We start from the raw sequence: 22,012 nt of genomic DNA, 5'->3' as shown, positions 1-22,012 counted from the left end.
CAATCGTTCCTTTTAGGTGTTTTGCTTCACTCAGCAGATAAACGGGCACATAGCTGCTTGTGTATGCTGAGTTAATGCTTTTAATGGGTCCACGCACACTTCATCCAGCTTTAATTATATCCATCTATTAAAAAAACAATACATGCCTATGAAAATTGTCACTGGCTCATATATACACCTCTTAAGAAGCCTGTTTCCACTTAAAAAAAATGGGTAATGTGAGATCAGTTTAAAAAGGCACATTTATAGCCATGTCGTAAAACAAGTCGAACTTATGACATAGATAGGCCATAAGTTATAAGACAAAAAGTAGAAATTTACACAAAGAAGTCATAATTATAATACACAAAGTTGAACTTGTGAGAATGTCAAAACTATAAAGATAAAAATTGAGATCATGATTATAATATAAAAGTCAAAATAATAAGAAACTGTCAAAAGTATTAGATAAAAAGTAATTTTTGAGATAAAAATTATGAGAGTCAATTATATGACAGTCAAAATTATGAGATAAAAAGTCAATGAGAATCTGTCAAGATTATTAGATAAAAAAAATATGAGAAAAAGTAAATTATGACAAAGTCGAAATTATGAGATACAAGTCATACAGTAGTTGTGAGATTAAAAAGTAGAATCTGTCAAAATTATTAGATAAAAAGTCTATTTTGAGAGAAAGATTGACAAAGTCGAAATCGCATAGTAAGGAATAGAGTTATGAAATAAAAACGTAGAAATGGACAGTCATATAAAAAGTCAAAATAATGAGAATCTTTCTAAATTAAATTAATACAATTATAAGTTAAAGTGAATTATATAATAAAGTGGAAATAATATGATAAAAAAAAGTCAAATTTATGAAATGCATAAGTCAGGATTATGACATGCAAAATTCACAACTATAAAAACTAAAGTAGTGATTGCAAGATTTAAAATCAAAATTATGACATAAAAGTAATACTGTGATACAAGTTGAAATTGTATGAAGTCTTACAAGAATTACAAGAAATAGCCACAATTTTTTTCTTTTTTTAAAAATCTGATACAGAAATGGGCTTCCATAAATATTGCACACACAAAAAGGTATACAAAAAAAATGATGAAGCTAAAGAAAGTTTGCAATTGCATGGACTGAAACAACAACAACAACATTGCACGCTACATTTACAGCTTTATTTTGGGCAGTATAGCGCATGGTGAGGTCAATCAGAGGAGATGTGGTAGGAGTCCACTGATGTGACGCTTAGGGGCTAAACACGGTCTTACTCATTTCAATTCAATTTCAGAATGTGGGAATGAAACGTAAAACCGTCTCAGCAAGTCAACATGTGTACCAACAGTGTACGAGGACAAGTCACCACATCAAAAGAGCTAGGAAAAGAGCTATAAAGAGAGATGGAGGGGAGAGAGAGTTTGAATGGCGAGTCTGGGTGTCTGGACAAATGTTAGCCTGAAGCACAAACAATGATGCAGAGCTGGGTGAAAAATGCAAGATTATTTGGCATATTCCAACACAGCAGGCTACACACAACCATTGGCAGAGGAGGAAAGAGAGGCTGACACTCCTCAAAAGTGTATTGAAAATGCAAAACAAGTTAAGGGATAAAAATGAACCGTTATATTAATAAAATGTACCTACTAACGGGCATAACACTGATCAATGTAGTGTAAAAGGACTAGGAAAATAAATGCAGTTTTTATGCAAAATGTATTTTTTTTTATTTTTCCTATTTTCTGTAAAGTCGCTTTGGAACAATGTGTACGGTAAAATGTTATACAAATGAATTAGAAGGAAAATTTGCCTACTCTTGCATAAACCAGTCATCGTCGCAGTTTCACCAGACGAATAGCTCTATTTGGGAAGAATGAATCATTCTAGAATTATTGGAGTGGTTTTGAATCTGCATAGAAAATAATAAACAAAGTACTAGCATAAATACAATAAAACAAAGATACAAATTAAATAAAACAGAGCTTTATGTTTTTTCAGGTAAGTCTACAATATCCAGGTACAGCAATTGAATAATCAAATGTAAAATAATACTACATAGTCTTCACTGTATAAATTGTCTAGAAAAACAAAATGTTTACTCAATGTCAGCTCAGAATAAAACAAATTAGTAATGCTAGCTTGTTTCTATTTGTGGAAGCGCATATGCCAAGGTAAAACTTGAGGCCATGCGTTGGCATACTTAAAGATTTCTGCACTGTGTAAGCGTGGCATTCATCAGCACATAGCAGTTTGGGTCTAAAATGAGCTTCTGGGGTAAGTCATCTTTGGTTTTTGCATAATGGCGGCAATTCTGCCATTTAACGAGATGATGGCATGTGATGTATGTAGACATTTACACTGGACCTAAGGCTGTTTTGGCTGCCAGTGCTGTATGCCACTGCTGGACATGGTTATGACCATCCCTTTGGGATTACAAGCTGTTTTAGGGTTGGACTTTGGGAGAGATGATCTCACTATGAGCTCCGAGGGCTCCCTGGCTCATGAAGGGGAGTGAAACAGATGGTACACTGGACCTCCAAGTTCCAACCTTCTGGTTCTCTCCTCACACCACATATGTTTCCCCCTACAGCTACAGTACATCCTGGTGATGGGTTTCCCACAATCCAACATACTAATGGCATATCTGGCCCAAGTGGGATAAGGAAGGACACACAGGATGTCTCCTTGGCAAGGTTCGACAATGTCATCATAGTAGAAAAAAAGAGGTTGATAAAAGTCAATGGAATGAATTCATAAGTCTTTCTTTGAACTTGTCACAGAGGTACGGTGAGGGTTTTCCATGGTAACATGCAGCGAAAGAATAGATATAATACAAAACCGTATCGGTCACAGATAAAATTGTGTTACAATACTTTTTAAACACTTCTCTGATATTGTGCCCAAAATAAGTCAGATGTGAAGGTGAAAAAAAATCTAATGTCAATCAAGTGAGAAATGATATGTGCATTATCATTCACGCTGTGTTTCCTGCACCGTGCGGTACAATTCACAAAGAAAATGACTCATGAGCCGGTTCTTTTTAGAGAATCTGAAACACAACCAGTGAAATCAGATTCATGAACAGATGACTCTTGAGATAGTGATTTTTAGCAAATCAAAAACATACCGCACAACCAGTGAAGTCTAATTCAATTACAGATCATTCTTACAGAATGAAGCAGTTTTTTTTTAGCAAATCAGAAACAGATCCACAACTAGTGTGTAATTCAATTAATAAACAAATGGATCTCTAATTAATCAATCAAAAAGACTAACAAGGTGCCAGTTTGAATCAGTCTGACGAATACTACATCTGACTGACTAAAATATTTGAAAGTTATCATCATGCCCTACTTGAAATACATTATTTGTTACATTTAAGAGAGAGTATTTAGTTTAGTAGAAACATGTAACTATGTCACTTTAAAATAAAGTGTTCCCCCAAATAGTAATTAGATACTGAATGCGTTTGCATTTACTTTAACATCAAAACCATAGTAATACAATGGCACTTTTTTTTGTTAGTGTTGTCTGCACTGACAGATGAATCTAAAAAAGCCACAATGACTCAAAAAAGTTTGATTTAGAAAAAAATGCAGGTGTTCATTAGTACATGCTATGAGACGTTTAAACAAGCATGTGTTGGAGAGTCTTTGTGAAGTAATGTGGCAGATGGTAAAATCTGCCATCGATGAGTCACATTATTTGCCCATTTTCCATAACCTGTCAAAGTCCGTGTCATTTCAATGCACCATCTGATAATGTGCAGAAACTATTTTGGGCTTTGGCTCTTGTCATATTATGCTACACTTCAAGCATTACCAGATAAAGTCGTCCTCTGGAATCGCTTTATGAAAGTAATAACCAGTGATGTATACCACATAAACAGTGAAACAGTGTGCAGTAGCCTTATCTATAAAACAGATTGGCTGTGCAGGTATTGACTCTCAGATCTCAGAATCTCATCTATAATCAAAGCCAGAAAATGTCTTTTTGAGATCATATCTGATCTGGCTTCACATGCAAGCTCAAAATCCCGGATTGTGAAAGTGATATCTCGCTGTATTTAAAAAGTCATATTTATAGTTTACATTCAGTAAGAGCGTATTTATTAAGGTGAGAAAGAATGTGGTTAAAGAGAAAGGGGAAGGGGGGGGGGGGGGTGAAATCAATTCACAGAAAAGTAAACTTCAGCATCTGGATGCCCTTGTCAATGCCTCCTGGAACAAATAAAGTTACAGAGCAGAACCAGGAACTAATCTCATTAATGGCTGCCATTTGTGAGTGATTAAGGTCTGTCCTCATTCAATGGCACACTGGACATAAAGTTCTTAGAGGTTAATAACCAGTTACAATCAATTACTCAACTAATATGATACAATCAATGGGTTCCTCTAATCACATAAGGTGACAAAAATGGAGCCGACGACTATCAAATCTCTGGGATATCTGAGCTGAGGCATAACAGGCCAAGGTGAATGCAACCAGCATTGAGTCTGTAAGGCTACGTTCACACTGCCAGTCCCGATTATGTGTGTATCCGATTGGAATCTGATCTAAAAATATTGATGTCCACATTGAGTATTGCAACTTTTCAGATCCGATTTGTGTGTCCATGTAGCTCTTTAGTTTTCTGGAATATCTGCATTGGTTTCTATGGCAATGAAGTTGCGTTGGTAGACATACGCCAAAACAACAACAACTGCAACATTGAGGGGTTTGCAATAGAGATGTTGTCTTATTTAAATTGAACAACATGACAATGTTTAGCCTAGGGATGGCGAAAACTAAAAAAATTCTTGACCGACCACCGAGCCTCATTAGCCGGTTGAAACCGGTTAACCGATTAGTTTAAAATATGCTACGCTATTTGAAATAAAAGCCATTTCGAGCCGCGCCTGCAATTTCACAACTCTGTCGCATCTCTCCGCCGCTCTGCCTCCCGCTCACACACACACACACACACACGGCGCCGGCGCCGCCCTTCCACTCACGTCACTTTTTAAAAATCCCCAACAGCGTGAAACATGAGTCCCGCAAACGCGGCGCCGAGGAGCTTGTATGTAATTGCCGGACAAATGGCTCCTTAGTTTCGAAATGGTTTGGGTACAAGGTGATCGCGTTGAAAATAAAGTTGTTTGTCTAGCATTAGAAGCTCATTTGAAACATTGCCGCGGCTCATTTCAGAAAATGACAGCTCCGAACCGAAGAGACGCCGCTTTAGTTTGAGGTAGTGCTAACAATAATAAAGAAAGATGATGATCATCATCACCTTATCTGTTACCACTGAAATGTATTTGTAATGTATTTTCATATTTAAGCACTGTATCACACAAGTTGCAACTTACGTTACATCTGTGTCATTCTGTTTGGTGAAATGGTCCCACACACTACTATTTTCTGCACGCTTCCTCCTGTCGTCTGCCCTGGCTCTAACCTCGAGTGTGTTAGCCAGTAGCCTTTACTTTCTGCAAACCTTGTGAGAGCGCGAACCCAGGGCTCGCAAAATTTCAAAATCGCTGGTAGCCCTTCGGGCAGGCACTCTTCAGATTTTGGTAGCCCGAAATGAATTTTACTAGCCCACATAAAAAGACCATTTTTAATGTAGAAAATTGGTTAGGAGTCAAAACATGAATCAAAAACTTTTTCAGAACACAAATATCAACATTTGGATATAAAATAATCAAATTAGAATCATCAATACAAACATACATCTGGTTCTCTGAAGTGAAATGTGTGGGCCCGAGAAGATTTTGATTTCTCTGATCTACATATGTGCATTTTAAGATGTTTTGAATGCCAAAAAAATTGGACAACAATAGCTTTAAAACCATGTCACACAGCTGATTATTTTTCTCTCCTCATCAGCATCACTCTTTTTCTCTTTGTTTTTCTCTTGCTCTGGCTCTTCCCGTCCTAAAGCTGAGCTTTGACTGATAGGCTTTTCATTTTTGTCTGTCAATGACGAAAGTAAACTTGGGGTCAGCTGATAGGTTGATTTATGAATCATTTTCTCAGACACGTTCATTTACTGAAAGCTACTGGGAAAGCTAACGTTAGGTAGCATAACTAAGTTTATTAAATTTATTCACAATATGTACACATTCATTATTGATCTCAATACAGGGCCGTAGACAGGGCTTTATAATCAAATAGGTCCTAAATGTAAGGTTGTTAGGGGGTTCAAATTTTTTATTTCTCTGATCAAGACGTTTGAAGGCCAAAAAAAGGATAAGAAATAGCTTTAAAACCATGTCAGCGCGGGCAGTATTTGTCAATACCTGCTCTCACTTCTTATCCATCACTCTTTCTTTTTCTCTCAGTCTCCTCATCTTGCCCTGTCTCTTCCCCTCCTAAAGCTGAACTTTTTTAATTTACTGAAGGCTACAAATTGTACTATATTAATTCTCAACATGTAGGCTACACATTTGTTATAAATATTGTGCCTAACAAGATGAAAACGGCTTTGTTTCTCGTCCCCTCACAATGACAGTAAACGAATTACATTCCACGAGTCACGTTACAAAGGCCTATTTTCAGTTCAAAATAGCGAAATTAGACAAGTAAATTCGTTTGCCTGATAATTTGTCATTTGTTTAACATTTATGACCTAAAAAAAAAAGTCAAATGTGAAATATTTAGTTTAGCTACTTACATTATCGCACTTGACCATAAACTGAAGCGTCGAGTCGCTCTGCTCAAATTCGCGCTCAGTAGCTTCTGTGAATATAAATCCCGCCTACTTTGATTTGATTGGTAATCTCTAATATTCTGACATTGACGAGCAGTGACAGACCAATGAGGCTCAGATACATACACACACACACACACACACACACACACACACCCTGTCCTCTGTTTCTTTCGGCGCCACTGCGGATTGAAGACGAAGAACGCGCTGAATCTGATTATAACAAGACTGAAGCGAACACTATTTCAGATAGCCCGTCGGGCAGGCCGGTTATGCATTTTGGTAGCCCGACGGGAAAACACAATAGCCCCGGGACGTCGGGCGGGCGATTTTGCGAGCCCTGGAACCCAAACGCTGTGACCTCACGCCGAATGTTTTTATTGGTTTATTAAGTACAAACGGGCGAGTTATGAAAGATTGAGTGAGAGGGATTTGTTCACTTCACACAAAAAGATATTGGAATGAGATGCTAACTGTAGTAGTGTTTAGTCCACTGTCTATAATAGACTAATTTAGAGATCTCTTTTTTTTTTTTTTAACCGACTGCCGAAAACTTTGATCGGTTAACGTTGATACGGTCAACCATCGGTCAAACGGTCATCGGTTAACATCCCTAGTTTAACCCCTGCACTGGACTACTGCGTCTTCTGAGGCAGCGGCAGAACCGTAGGAGGCTGGTCCCCTCGGCCGGTTTCAAAATATGTCTCTGTTATATTGTCATTTTCTGCTCATCTGGCTCTTTGCAACACAGCATTGTTTCCTATAACAATGTCTAATGTTTGCGTTTTACGTGGCGTGAGAAAGTCACATAATACAAGTGAAATCCGATCAGATCAGTCAGACTGAAACGGATTTCCAGAAATGTGATTTGGGGCATTTGGCACATGGCAATCGCTGTCAGCCATATTGGATTAATGATGTCATCAACCAATTAATATTTGGAATGCAAGACAGTAGCCACTGTTACAATATTGCTGTCAATCTAATGACACTGCCCTCAAGTGGTTTGGAGAAAATGACCATGATAAATTAACCCTAAATAACTAACTGTCTGTTTTAATCAAACTGCAGCTTTGGTGAGCATAAAAAACTTTACCAATAAAAAAGATGACTGACCTTTAACTTTTGATTGGTAGTCTATATATATATCCCAGAAAATTAGAATATTACATGAAATCACACAGTAATTATACAGTAATACCATGGTCATTGAACCAGGTTTTGGTTCTTTTGGCAGTGTGTGCAGGTGCAAATCTTGCTGGAGAATGAAGGCAGCATGAAGTGCTCTGAAAATGTCCTGGTAGACGGCTGCGTTGACTCTGGATTTAATGAAGCACAGTGGACCAAAGTCCTCTTTTCTGATGAGAGCAAACTTTGCATCTCATTTGGAAATCAAGGTCCCAGAGTCTGGAGGAAGAGAGGATAGGCACAGAATCCACGTTGTTTGAAGTCCAGTATAAAGTTTCCACAGTCAGTGATGGTTTGGGGTGCCATGTCACCTGCTGGTGGTGGTCCATGTGTTTTCTGAGGTCCAAGGTCAACGCAGCCGTCTACCAGGAAGTTTTAGAGCACTTCATGCTTCCTGCTGCATGCTGACCAACTTTATGGAGATGCAGATTTCATTTTCCAACAGGACTTGGCACCTGCACACAGTGCCAAAGCTACCAGTACCTGGTTTAAGGACCATGGTATCCCTGTTCTTAATTGGCCAGCAAACTCGCCTGACCGTAACCCTATAGAAAATCTATAGGGTATTGTGAAGAGGAAGATGTGATACGCCAGACCCAACAATGCAGAAGAGCTGAATGCCACAATCAGAGCAACCTGGGCTCTCATAACACAGAAACATTTGAAATATATCAGTCTGTGTGTAAGGAATTAATATAATATACAAGTTTCACTTTTTGAATTACTGAATTAAATAAACGTTTTCATGATATTCTAATTTATATATATATATATACACAAGAATAAATATAAAAAGTTTGAGAGTGCAGGGAGATATATAATGTGTGTGTATATATATCAATAAATACAATATATACCATAGTTTTATATTAATTTAATTATCTGGCTACAGAAGTGAAACATTTTAAAGCTGAAATGACTTGGCCTCATGGACAAGACCAGTTCCACATGCGTCTCATACCTTATCTTAAAACACTTTTTATTACAATAATTATTAGTTTAATTAGACCTAACCCTTGTCCACTCATTACTTACACATCTCCAAAGCACAGGGCTTGTTATCTTGTTGGGTGAAACCTCTTGTCTGCAGGGGTACACATATTAAATCGCAGCCTGGCTCTTTCCCAAACGGCTGCTATGCAGTCCAATTACGCAGATTTCGAGTTACTTACTTATGCAATCAAGTAATTACAACCCAATCTCACCCGAGTCGCAAGCACAACATAATCTTTAGATTGGCAGGGAAATTATGTCCAACGATGCACCATTTTTCGAGATGTGACAATTGCCTTCTTAATTATGATGCCATTGTGTCAACTTGCTTTCTCAACCTAATCAAAAGCGAGTGTAATCATGAAAGTGGTCCTGAGATGTGGACCATGATGTTGTAATTGCATTTTAATCACACTGGTGTAGGGAACATGGGTTCTAGCTATCTCATCAGTTTCTTAAAATTGAAGTCAGAGAGAGATGTCTGGCAGCTTCGGGAACTAAAAGGGGCCTAAAGGTTTGCTTAAAAACCCATGTAGGACTTTGTGAACTGTCTTGGCCTGACAGCAAGACCAGAGCAGTTTTGCTTGATAAGGTGAGGTGGAGAAAGAGAGCAACGTGACGGGGATACAAATTCATTTCATTCAGTAGAATGTGCTGCTCTTCTATAGAGTTTTATCTTTCACTTGAACCAAAAAGACTAGCTTTAATTAATGAGATTGTGCGATGTGATCCATCCTACTTGAACAAATGTGATCTATGCCGAGGTAAACTGACTTATTTTGCAATTAGTCTTATCAGAAATGGTGTAGGAGCAATCTGAAAGGGAGGGGGGGAGCTTCATAAATCTCATCAAACCTCTCATGATATGGTTTTGAATCACTTTGCATTCAACAGAAACTCTCATATGCAAGCTTAAATACTCAAATTTACTGAAGCGTCAGTACAGAGGTCAACAATTAGCAGACCATGGTCTAGATTCGGACCCCGGATTGGTTCCGTCTGGACCGTGCATCATTTCTCATTAACTGTAAACAAACATATACAGCAACAGAAAACAAGAGGTCTGAGTTGTGCAACCCTGCACAGCTACTTCATTTCCTTGTCCGACTGAAATAAAACTTCAAACTGTTTCATATGTGTCAACTGATTAGTACGAATTGCATTTGAAAATACATTTATCAAGCTTCTGACCACTATATCAAAGTCAGCCCAGGTTTAGGTGGCTAGCCAGGTATGTTTCAGTTTACAGTAGTTTGCGCCAACCCTGTGTTTTATGCACCATAAAAGTGGCTTGGTTATTAGCTGTGTTCATCGCCATAGTAACTTGCGCTCCAAAGGCTAACCTGCTCCAGGGCAGTTTACTGTGTGTTCTGGGTAAGAAATCTCAAACTGAAATTGGACCAATCAGCTGTGAGCAAAGTGACACATCCCTGACTAATGGTGCGTTCACACCGGGCACGAATAGCGCGTCAGGCGCGAGTGATTTCAATGTTAAGTCAATGCAAAGACGCGTTACACGCGTAAATAAAATAACTCCCCCAGTTCCGCTTGCTACTGTATAACCTTAAACCATTACACATAAACAATTTTAGTTTAACAATTATTATTACGGATGTAGATAAATGTATATAAATATGTACAGACAATATGTAATAAAAATATGCTTTAGAATCAATAGTCAAGTCAAGTCACCTTTATTTATATAGCGCTTTTTACAATACAGATTGTATCAAAGCAGCTTCACAGTGATAACATGAAAATAATACAAAAAACAATTTCATCATCGTCCACCTTTAAGGCAGATCTATAATATTGTTGAATATTAAATGTCCCCAAGGCTCAGTCGGGGGCCAGTTCTCCTCTGGCCAAATAGATAAATAGATAAACTATATAACCTAACTTCACAACTTTCACTTGCAGTGATATAGCAAGATATTTTCTTCTTTCAGTGTAAATACATTTATATACTTCATATTCTTCAAAATCTTAATCTTCAGAAGAAGAGAGATTTGAACCGTGCTGACTCTCTCACGAGAAGCGAATCTAAGTTTTGATTGTTTCAACACACGTGATTGGCTTTTCGCTGATGTCACACTTTCATGTGCATGCGCTCCATGAACATGATCAAAGCCTGAGTTGACAGAGAAAGTTTATGATCAGCGTCATACAAACAAAGCCTGAATGGATTGATTTGGCAACTCAAAACTTTTCCTGTAATCCTGAGTTTGTTTAACTATCATCATGGTACGGGCTCCTGGGCTCTCGTCTACTGATTTAAATCATCTTTAGTTTATCTGTAATGTAAATATTATATATAAAGGAAATACCAATACCAATGGGCTTCTTTTGACAATAATTTACCACAGAATTATTCATCAGCAAGTCCACTGTTATGATTGTTCATTATTAATGACCTTTGCTGGGAAGACGGTTCATGATGGACAATCATAATGTCACATCTGATCTGTGTATGTGTTTTACATTAGTTGGACATTGGCATTAACATGCGACCTGTATCCGGATGTCCACATACACATTGAAAAGACAAGTGTAAACGCGTTTCTGATCGGAATGTTATCGATCAGCGTGTCCTGGTCCAGAGGTAGTCAAGGACGCATTATGATCGGATATGAGTGCAATGTTAACGCAATCCAGCCATCGTGTCTGCATTCACAGGTGGACGTCATATAAATCCCGGCCCAGTCTCCCCACGTGGCTGTCAGAAAATAATGACCAGACGCAGTTTAGACAATAAATTAAACTTATTTGAACCTTACAATAAACGTCAATATTTAATACAGTTTATTTAGACTCAGATGATACTGTGCGTGTCATTTTTCATTTTAATTGTGCAACATTATCTGAACGAGGCGATCACCTGTACAATCACAGCTGTGAGTAATTAGATCTTAATGCGTGCGCTGCTTTGCAAGAGGTATAATAGGAAGAAACTTTTAAATTGTTTAAATGTTGAATGTTTTTATTGTTTCAGCATGTTTATTAATCTCCCATTTCTGGTAATATAGTCATTGCATGATATAACCTTAAACCCAGACGATCGATGATACTTAACCCTGGTTATTTTTGTATGATCAACTCTATAAATATTCCTTCATTCAAAAAACGTAATTTGATTTAAGGATGGAGATTGCACAGGAAAGGAAAGTGAGTGAGTGAAAGCAATTGGGACATTGCTTAATTTGTATCATCTTTACTCTTATTGGTGTCATACTACAGACCTAATTTAAATATTATGCAGGAAACAGAAATCCGATCGGTTATCCAGATACAGAGGCTATTTAATATGAACAAATGTAAACGCACGGTGTCCTGATTGGCTAATGATCTGATCCGCTTGATCGGATCATGGTGATCGCATGTTAATGCCAAGTGTAAACGCAGTCTTTGAGTTAGTTTTGCACTGCTCTCAGTTCAGATTCCTGTGTTTTCTTTGTTCATGCTCATCTGTTGCCATTGATTTGATTTGCCCTCATGTGTCTCACCTGTGTCTTGTTAATTACCTTGTTGAGTCCTAGGCTGAATCCGAAATTACCCCCTATACCCTCAAATAGGGTGTTATTTGAGGGGACAGCCATTTGTAGTGGTGTCCAAAACTAAGTGGATGTTATTGAGTGCGCTTATTCAATCCCACATTGCACCGCAATAACGAGTGTACAACCGATGTACGCTCAACGGCTGTCCGAATTCACTCACTCCTTTTCCTTTACTCCAAGTGAACAATATTAGCGGACAAACGTATGGAATAGTGAATGAGGGTTTAGGGGGTGATTTTGGATTCAGCTCCAGGCCGTGGATTCAGTGTCCGAAATCACCCCTATACCCTTAAATAGTATAAACAATATATGAGGGAACAGCCATTTATAGAGGTGTCCGAAACCATAGTGGACATTATTGAGTGCACTTAATAAATCCCATAATGCATCGCAATAACAAGTGTACAACTGATGAACATTCAACGGCTAGAGAATACCCATAATGCACTGTGAGGGTTGTGCCGAATGAACTCCCGCCTCTTACAAGAAGATGGCGCCCGCAGTTGAATTATCCATCCATCCATTTTCCAAACCGCTGATATAATGTGTGAACCGCTTAATATCATACAGGTATACATTCCTTTTTGATTGATTGTTAAATAGTTTAATAAGGTTTATACATGCGTTTCCATGAAAGATTTTAAGATCAATCTTTTTCATTACTATTGGAACGGACAGTTTGCAGTTTGCAAACACTCAGTGTCCGATTTACTCACTCGTTTTCATTCGCTCCTTTAAGTGGACTATAGGAGTAATGTAGGGAATAGTGAATGATTTTGAACACAGCCCCAGTATTTCAATGTGTATATACAATGTGTATATACTGTATAGCCCTCAGTTTCAGTTGCCCTAGGCTTTGTCCATTATTAGATGTTAGTGGTTAGCTGTCTGTGTTTTTTGAGAAGTTCTAAGTAACCTGAGTTTTTGTTATTTTGATTTTGTTAATAAATTAGACTGCTTCAACCACGCCGTGACACATAAGCTTTTTGACAATAAAGAAAAATGCATTGTCTCTAAAAAAAATACATTGTCTCTGCTTAGGAGGTTTACAGTCAGTCAGCAGCAACTACACAATATGATGTTCACCCCAAATAATTTGTTGATAGGCAGATTGTGGTAGATAAACATTAGCCATATGGGTAAGCAACATATATCTCCCAAAATGTTGGTAATTGCTGTGAAACGGTTTATCAATGTGCAATAAATAAATAATGAGATAGAATCAAGGGCTTTGGTTTAATTGTATTAAACTATGTAATTATATAAATAAAAACCTATTGTTTTAAATATGCAGAAAACAATAATTATGACTTCCTTCTTAACATATCTGAAAACATGAGTTTCCCATTTGCCTCAGCAGAGAGAACATTATATTATGAGCAATAATAGAGTGAATGACAAAAGACCAGATAAAAAATAAATTAAAAAAACCCCAGCAAACCTTCAAACATTGCTGCTTTTTAAAGCTATGTCAAGCCAAAATTCAAAGTCTGTCTTTATAAACTTTGCTTTTCTGGACCCACAACAAACATTGTGAACAAAGCTCAGTTCACTTGACCAACACTGCAAAACAACAATACCCAAAAGGAAAACAATGGGTTATAATAATGCGGAATTTAAAGGAATGATCAGCTGAAGTCAACAAAATATTCAACCAAATTTGACTGGCCAGCAGAAGAAGACAAGACACACACAACAGCTCCCCAAAAACAAATCCAGCCATGAATAAACCAGAAAACACAACTCAGGACTAACACAAAAATTCATAAATACAGTCTTCAGCCCACATAACAGATGGGACACTATGTTTATATTTATTACATCACATGCAATCATCCCAAAACACACTGTTCTTTCTGAATGCCACGATAACGACAGAGCATCCTTTCAGGCCTACCCTCCCCCTTCCTCTCACTCACCTCCTCTCCATCCTTAAACAATGACCTCCGCCTGACATAATCTCAGCAAAAAAGAGCAATCCATTTATCCAGAGCACAAACTGAACAAAGCTAATTGTCATACATTACCCTTTTTTTCTTGAGAGAGCACTTAGCCTTAGCACTCAAATCAGATGCAGGAGAACCTCTCAGATTCAACCCCGGCTAACAACATCACATGACTCTGTACCATCTGCTCCTTGCTTATAATCATGTGACCTGAAGAAAAACGTGGGATTATGGGATATGTAGTTTAATCTTAAGAATGCATTAAAGGAGTTAATTGGGATTTAGAATGAATCACTTATATAAATTCCTAGAAAATGTGACAGCATATGCATGTATAAAATAAAAATGAATTGTTATAATTATTTTAAATTATTAATTAAAAATAAAATAATAATTTTTGTAATTTTTTAATGCATTTAAATTATTAATTTAGTTTCTTTCTCTTTTTTTTCACTTTGCATAGAATAATCTAAATCATTCAAATACATTTTCAACATGGGCTCACTGGAAATAAATAAAAGACAAGGATTAAGTGGAAGAAAAGACTGAACTGAGAAAATGACCTTTCTGGGTCAGGCAAAGAGTGGCTGTTAATATTACATTAGCCCATGTCTGTGTATGAATGTGTGGGGGGTTGGTGGGTCAGCAAACGCCTCTGGGTTAAAGGAGTATACAGACCTGAAAGACAGCCCACTGTCCTCTCATTCCCTCCTGCTACACACGCACATTTCTCCTAGAAAGTGGACGGAATTGTTAAAGAGCCTCGGAGTGGGGCTGTACACAGAGAAACTGAATTAAGTGAAAAAGGATGTCACTCCCGCCACCCCTTGACCTTCACACACTCACACCGTCTGCATATGCAATGCATGTCAACCTCAAGCCCGGATCTAGGACAGTGCCAGGACCACCGGCCAAATGCGACACTGAGAATTCATCATCAACAGAACGGAACCGGCATTAATTCATGAAATACAGCCAAGGAAGAGGCAATCTCCTCTACTTCACTGTTATCAGCTGAACACCCTGTCAGTCAAAAATGATGTTTGCAATCAAATAAATTAAATCAGTAGAAAATGGTGGACAGCCTAATTGCATAGTAAACAACTCACTTAGAAGTCATTACTTTCGGTCACATCAAAGTGGAAATGAAATGGACATAATAATCTGTAAAAGAGCTGTTTTTTTAATGACCACTCAGCTCTGTTCATTAAAGGTCCAGTGACCGTCATGACACCTGCAGTGTTTACATGCGGATAAAAATAAAAATAAATCTGTAAAAGAAATTTGTAACACTTTAAGCTTAGGGTCCAATTCTCAATATTAACTAGTTGCTTATTAGCATGCATTTTACTAAGATATTGGCTGTTTATTAGTATTCATAGCACATATTAATGCCATAGTCTACATCCCATAATTCTATTTCCTAAACTTAACAACTACCTTACTAGCTAAGCAGTAATAAGGAGTTTGAGGCAAAAGTCATAGTTAATAGTTAATTATTAGTGAAATTGGATCCAAATTGTGACCAATAAATTAACGGTTAATATTAATAGCCATACATTACATACAGATCCCTCATGTTACCGTATCCTAGGATCTATTGCTTTTACTGTATTGTCATTTATTTTGGACGGTGATTTCTAAACTAATATATAACTATAATTAGCATGTACACATAAAGCTACACGAATAGCTACAATATTATTAGTCGTAGTATGTATATATATATATATATAAAGGGCGCTTGACAAATGCTGAAAAGGGAAATAAACCATGAATTTACTTTTACATATATATAATTTCTGAAGCCCACAAACCACTGCTATACAGCTATCTACTGTTTCTCATTTGGTTTTTATGTCTGACAGGTGGGCATGTGTGATACAGATTCCGAGGTCACTTCTAAGGAGGTAGATGGGCCACCCCTTGTGTTTCCTTACACTGACTGTGGGAGAGCTGTGGTGATAGAACATGAAATGAACCAGCATGCAACAGTCTCCAGACTGAATTATAGATGCCGCCCATCTGCTGACAGAGGAGCAGTCTGTCAGGCCTCCTCAGTGTCACCACTCTGGGGGCTCAGAGATCCTGGCCCATTCATTCTCACCTCCTGCTGAAATAAGGGAATCACCCCTTGACCTGTTCTCTCGCTGAGAATTGAAGTTTTTCAGCAGTGAGGATGGTATAATTAACAAATCACAGCAACTAATTACTAACAGTTAATGGTCATTATATTTACAAATAATTAATAAATGTATCAAATATAGAGTAATTTAACAGATTTTTTTTTTACTTTTATATATAAATGTAGGCCTAGGCATATACATTTACATGCTTCAATATGTTGTGTCATTTTGACCCAGAAACACATTTTGCTTCGAGGTAAAAAGCTTTCTAATTATATAATTATTGCGTTTCTACTCCAATCCGTTTGCCAAGATCATTTAAATGTTGGCTGAGACTTTCCCTTTTGCTTTAGTACATAAACTCAGAATGTGTTTCTGGGTCAAAGTGACTATGCACAATTATGCCAAATTGACTGCAATTTCTACTCACATCTGAGACTTCTTTAAAAGAAGAACCAAACACAGCCTAGTTGACCTGAAGAAAACAAATTTGTTTTTGTTGTTTTGCCTTGACATTGCACTCACCTTGTATTCAGCTATTTACATAAATTATATCAATATATATATATATATATATATATATATATATATATATATATATATATATATATATATATATATATATATAACATTATTGTTATTATTATAAAATGTTATATTTTATCTAATATTATATTATTTAAATATATTACATATTATACAAATATGTTTTAAATGTATTAGTATTAGCAGTAGTAGGAATTTTGTATACAACTGTAGCATTTCATTATTTATATAAATGACCTGTAAGGCAGTATGGTTAAAATATCAAACATTTATTTTGATGAAAAACAGAAGGAAGACCTGTGAAGTGCCCGTGTGTAGCTGATAACAGTTTTTTTTATATATAAATATATATATATATATATATATATATATATATATATATATATATATATAAGAAATATAAAGACATATATGGAGGAAATATCAGGAGTGCTTTTGCCACATCTGTTTTATTTAAGCTAAGTTTGGTTGCCCTGCGAAATCTTTTGCATTTAACTGCTGTGGGCTATCTGAATTCCTGTTTGTTTTTCCCCAGGTGAATTTTACATTTCCCACAAAATGCAAACCCCTCTCAAACTATAATTTGTGTTTCTACGATCAATAGTGACTTGGACTCCTGCTTGACCATTCATTTATGAATAACTCACACAGCCCTGTCCATAACCAAAAAGCAAAACAGCCCTTAGTCAATGTCTTTTGACAAAATCATTAGGTATCAAAAGACTAATAAGGCAGAAATGGAAGGGGATGCATTATGACAGGCAGTAAATAAGTGCAAAGTAGCATTAACATGCAGGGTTTAATTTCCACTGTGCTAGCAGGGTGTTTGTGAATACTATAAATGTGAATAATATTTTCACACTCAAAAATACCCTTTCTTATCAGTAATTTTCTCTTTATATTGTGTGGAGCCCTTAGCACATTGCTAAATCTGTAAACCTCACTTCTGTGTCAAATCTGACGAGGGAGGACAGTGTAACTATTTGTTAAGTAAAAATTAGCACTTTTGTATGCACATGTTGGTGAGCCATTTACAAGTACGTGCCAAACCCTCCAGCATTATCTTGCTGAATGAAAGCTCATATTATCACTCATCAGACCAATCTACCATTTTAGGACTCAGACCTGGTCCCCATGGAGTACAACAAACACCCCCAGCTGGCTTATTTCCATCTGAACATGAACACAGTAAACCCACTCACTTACAATATGGTTTAATATATTCTCCTGCCAAACTGTACCAACAATTTTAGCCTCACAAACTGATGTGCCCTGACATACAGTAGCTTTAAGGAGAATATAGAAACTATGTTTAATTTCACATACAGTGCCAAGTTCTTAGCAGAAATCCTCTAACAGTGTGCTTGTCTGCCACCCCAGACTAAACAGAGTTTTAATTTGTAACAGAGATGTGGTCTCTCAGGTAGGATGGGAGGGTGAGAGTGGGTTGTACAGCTGGTTTCATTTTATTACCCATGAACAGTTATCTGGCCCTGATAATGATACATAATAAAGTGCAGGTAATGAAATGTAATGATGCATAGTTTGCTCTGAAAAATGAGCGGAACAAACCAGAACCGATTATCACTCACCCCTGACAACGGCTACCTGGGTTTTGACCTGTAAATCTGCCAAGAAGTCTGGCAGGATATAATGCAACCCACACATACTCACGTAAGCCCAAATTATAAAAAAAGAGAGCCTAATGCATGATGTTCTTATGGGAGAATAATTCAAGGCAAGAAATAAAATGCCCTACTCCAACAATGCCGGAGACTAGGGTTCGAGGCCCTGGTCTCCGGCAGAGAGCGTAGCGAGTAGGACCTGGGTGAGGGGTTACAGTGGTGCCGTGACCCAGGTGGGAGTGAGGGTGAGTGTAACAGAGGCCTAGTAGTCGCTGTGCGAGTAAAACCTCACTTCCCTGATGTCAAGATGCGCTCTAGAGAGTGATACTAGAAGCGTCAGTTTTTAGCCTCCTTGTTAGAGAGCCCGACTCCCACTCTGGAGACCTGGGTTCGAGGTCCGCACAGATCAGGGCAAGTAGGACCTTTGTAATATTCCAGGGTAATCTCTGTGAACCCATGAACCAGTGTCTATATGTTTTTATCTTATCTTGGATCAGTTTTATACATTTGTAAAAAAAGAAAAAGAAAAAAAAAGGCATATTTGTCAAATAATTATATAAAATGGAAGTGTTGCATTGAATTCTCATTGGCCGAATTAACCAAGATCATGCTATTTTGGGCTGTTCGAAATAAATAATCAGTTTGTGAACCAATTGATTAAAAGATTCAGAAATCATTATACAGCACAAGCCAGCACCACATTTTTACAACAACCAATACTAGGCCTGTTGAAATATAAGAAAACCCCCTAAACCCATTTCACACACACTCACGGATAATGCTTAAACCTAGTCCCAGACTAAAATGCATGTTTGAGCTGTTTTATTTTGAAAGCAACTTGGATGGAGATATCTTATATTATGTCAGTGTCATTGTTTTGTCTCAAGATGCACACCAGTAATGTCTGTTTATAAGGCAAATTTATAAAAGATGTCCTAATTGAACTAAGGCCTAATCCTGGACTAATCTAAGCCCTATCTGTGAATCCAGGCATTGGGGTTCTAGAGAATAATCAGATCAGTTTGATTAACTAGAATTATTTAACTCAAACTTTCTGGGAAAATGTTTTTTTTTAGGGCTGTCAAAAGATTAATCGTATCTTTTATATTTAACATATATAACATATAACACACATATATTATGGAAACACAAACTTTTATTTTGGATGTGATTAATCACGATTAATCTTTTGACAGCCCTAGTTTTTTTATATAAAAACTGAAATAGTTGTCAGAAGCTTAGTTATGGTGATGTTGAAGTCGTGGGACCCTGTCCTGGTGTAGTTTGTTTATAGCCTATTTTAGCTTTTGACTTCTGGCAGCTGCATTATAGGCTTCAAAATTCATTAAAGTCCATCTATGAAAATGATCTTGATGGAAAAAACGTGTTAGTATCATAAACTTTTGTTGATCACAGAGCTTGTTTTTTTTTCTATTTGTTTTTTACGATAATCCAAAAGCCTATGGAAAAATCCTATTGGGTTTTTGTCAAGGGAACCAGTGTGATACTAACTGGCATCATACCTGCAGCACTCTATAGACTGTACATTTCACTGAAATGATGTTTAGATAAAACTTAGGAAATCAGAAATAATTGTCGGCTATGTCTGCACAGAGAGATGAAAACAAAGATAAAGATAACCTTAATGATTTTTAGCCTTGATACTCTGGGAGATTTTGTTCCAGTGGTATAACATCTTAAACATTGTTAGGATAGTTTTAAAGCGGCTTTTATGATCCAGTCACCTCTGGCAGCACGTAGCGTTCACTTTAACTGCACCCTATGGACAATGTCTCATTGGGTTTAAAGTTTCAATAAGCAACCAGGTCAGGCGCTCCCACTGGCTGCTATTACACATTGTGATTTTCTTCAAAGAATGCTGACACAATTAAGAAATGGGGGGGGGGGGGAGGAATTAGATGACATTAATTAAAAGGACTGAAATGAAATCGGCACCAGTCTATTCTGTGAGCTGCCAACAGTGGTGAGGTGATTTACATGAATTGTGGACTTAAGCGTTTCTGTGAGGAGCCGGCTGAAAGGTTAATGCCGAGGTCCCCGTCTTCCACTCACATCCTGCGGAGAGAAGCATGTCTGCCGCTTGGCAGTCTGGGATATTGTTTCTGTGGGTGAAAGATAATGGATTAGGTCCAGCAAGGGGCCAAGAGGGAATTTTGCGGAGAGATGAATGAGGTGACACGAGGCAGTTCGAGGTGGCGGTAAAAATACTTTCTGACTCCACGCGAGGTGGAGGAGTTGTGAGGAGGAGTGTGCGTGGATTGTTTTTCTATTTGACTTCACTCTTAAACGGCAGACTTTGTCATGGTTAAGATTTAATAATATTGTTCTTAGCTTCCAACTTCCGCTAAGTGAATGAAAATGAAAACTTAATGAATCCCGCGTGCTCTTTGAGAGTTCTGATAATAAAGGAGTGAGGCGCTTTGCCAGAGCGTTTATTCCTATTGATGCTGCACTGAAACTGCTAAAATCACATGCCACATATCCCATTATCATTTCTCACCAAGACACAGATGCATAGAAAACCTCTTACGGGGGCACATTTCCCCAAACCTCCTCAGCAGATATGCAGACCAGACTATGAGAAGACGCTCAGCACATTTATGGAATGTTACTAAAACACTTTTTTACGAAGAAGGCCATCTTTTCCCACTTATGCCATAACAACATTTGCTTTCGAGTCAGCACTCTGAGCTCTTTCGACTCCAACGCTTGCGTTTTGAAATTAGGGGTGTGTATATCATTTAAGAACCGCCCGTAGCATTCTAACGTTCCGCATAGGCCTACACACTCGCGCTCATCCGGCTACACAGATGTTTATTTCAAAACAAGGGAACGGAGAGAGATTTGAGTTGGATTTGCAAATGTGAACAGCAGGAGCTTGGTGTAATCCAAAAGACTTTATTCATTGGGAACGCCGGCTGGGTATTGGCACTCGCACACCCTGTTTGTAATTTTCAGCTTTTCGACATCGACTACATTCAGTCCTCGCTCTGCGTGAGCGCTCAAAGCTACAATGAAATGTTAAATTACCTCTGGATGAATTTGAAGTTTGGAATAATGGCCCGGGACTGCATGCTTGGATGTCCACCTGGACGTGATGGTTGTCCCGCTGTCCATCTTCAATCTCTCTCATATCCGCACCTTGTTATTATGGTGCTATACTACGTGTCCATCACATTCCTGGCAAAGCATTAAAGCTGGCTAAAATATGAAGAGGAAAAAAAAACGATAGACATACACATCTAGCAATGCAATCTGGCATACTGATCCACCTGAAAAGTGAAAATATCACAGTAAAACCACAATGAAAAGGATAAGGTGTCAACTATTTTA

General features: G+C 37.6%; 1 protein-coding gene across 4 annotated transcripts in view; it reads right to left on the bottom strand.

The window, feature by feature from the left end:
• Positions 1 to 14,540, bottom strand: part of tsnare1 (T-SNARE Domain Containing 1) — a 149,194-nt gene extending 134,654 nt beyond the window's left edge. For 3 of the 4 annotated variants that reach the window (XR_013799245.1, XM_079625322.1, XM_079625319.1), the window contains exon 1: positions 14,443 to 14,540. The gene's annotated coding sequence lies outside the window, so the exon portion shown is untranslated. Of the gene's footprint in view, positions 1 to 14,334; positions 14,384 to 14,442 lie in introns of those variants that run through there. The other variant, XM_079625320.1, reaches the window with a different exon arrangement.
• Between the last annotated feature and the right edge of the window lie 7,472 nt (positions 14,541 to 22,012).

This window comes from Phoxinus phoxinus, assembly GCF_949152265.1.
Source record: "Phoxinus phoxinus genome assembly, chromosome: 10".
NCBI classification, from domain to species: Eukaryota; Metazoa; Chordata; class Actinopteri; order Cypriniformes; family Leuciscidae; genus Phoxinus; species Phoxinus phoxinus.
This window is presented reverse-complemented; position numbering and strand designations above follow the sequence as displayed.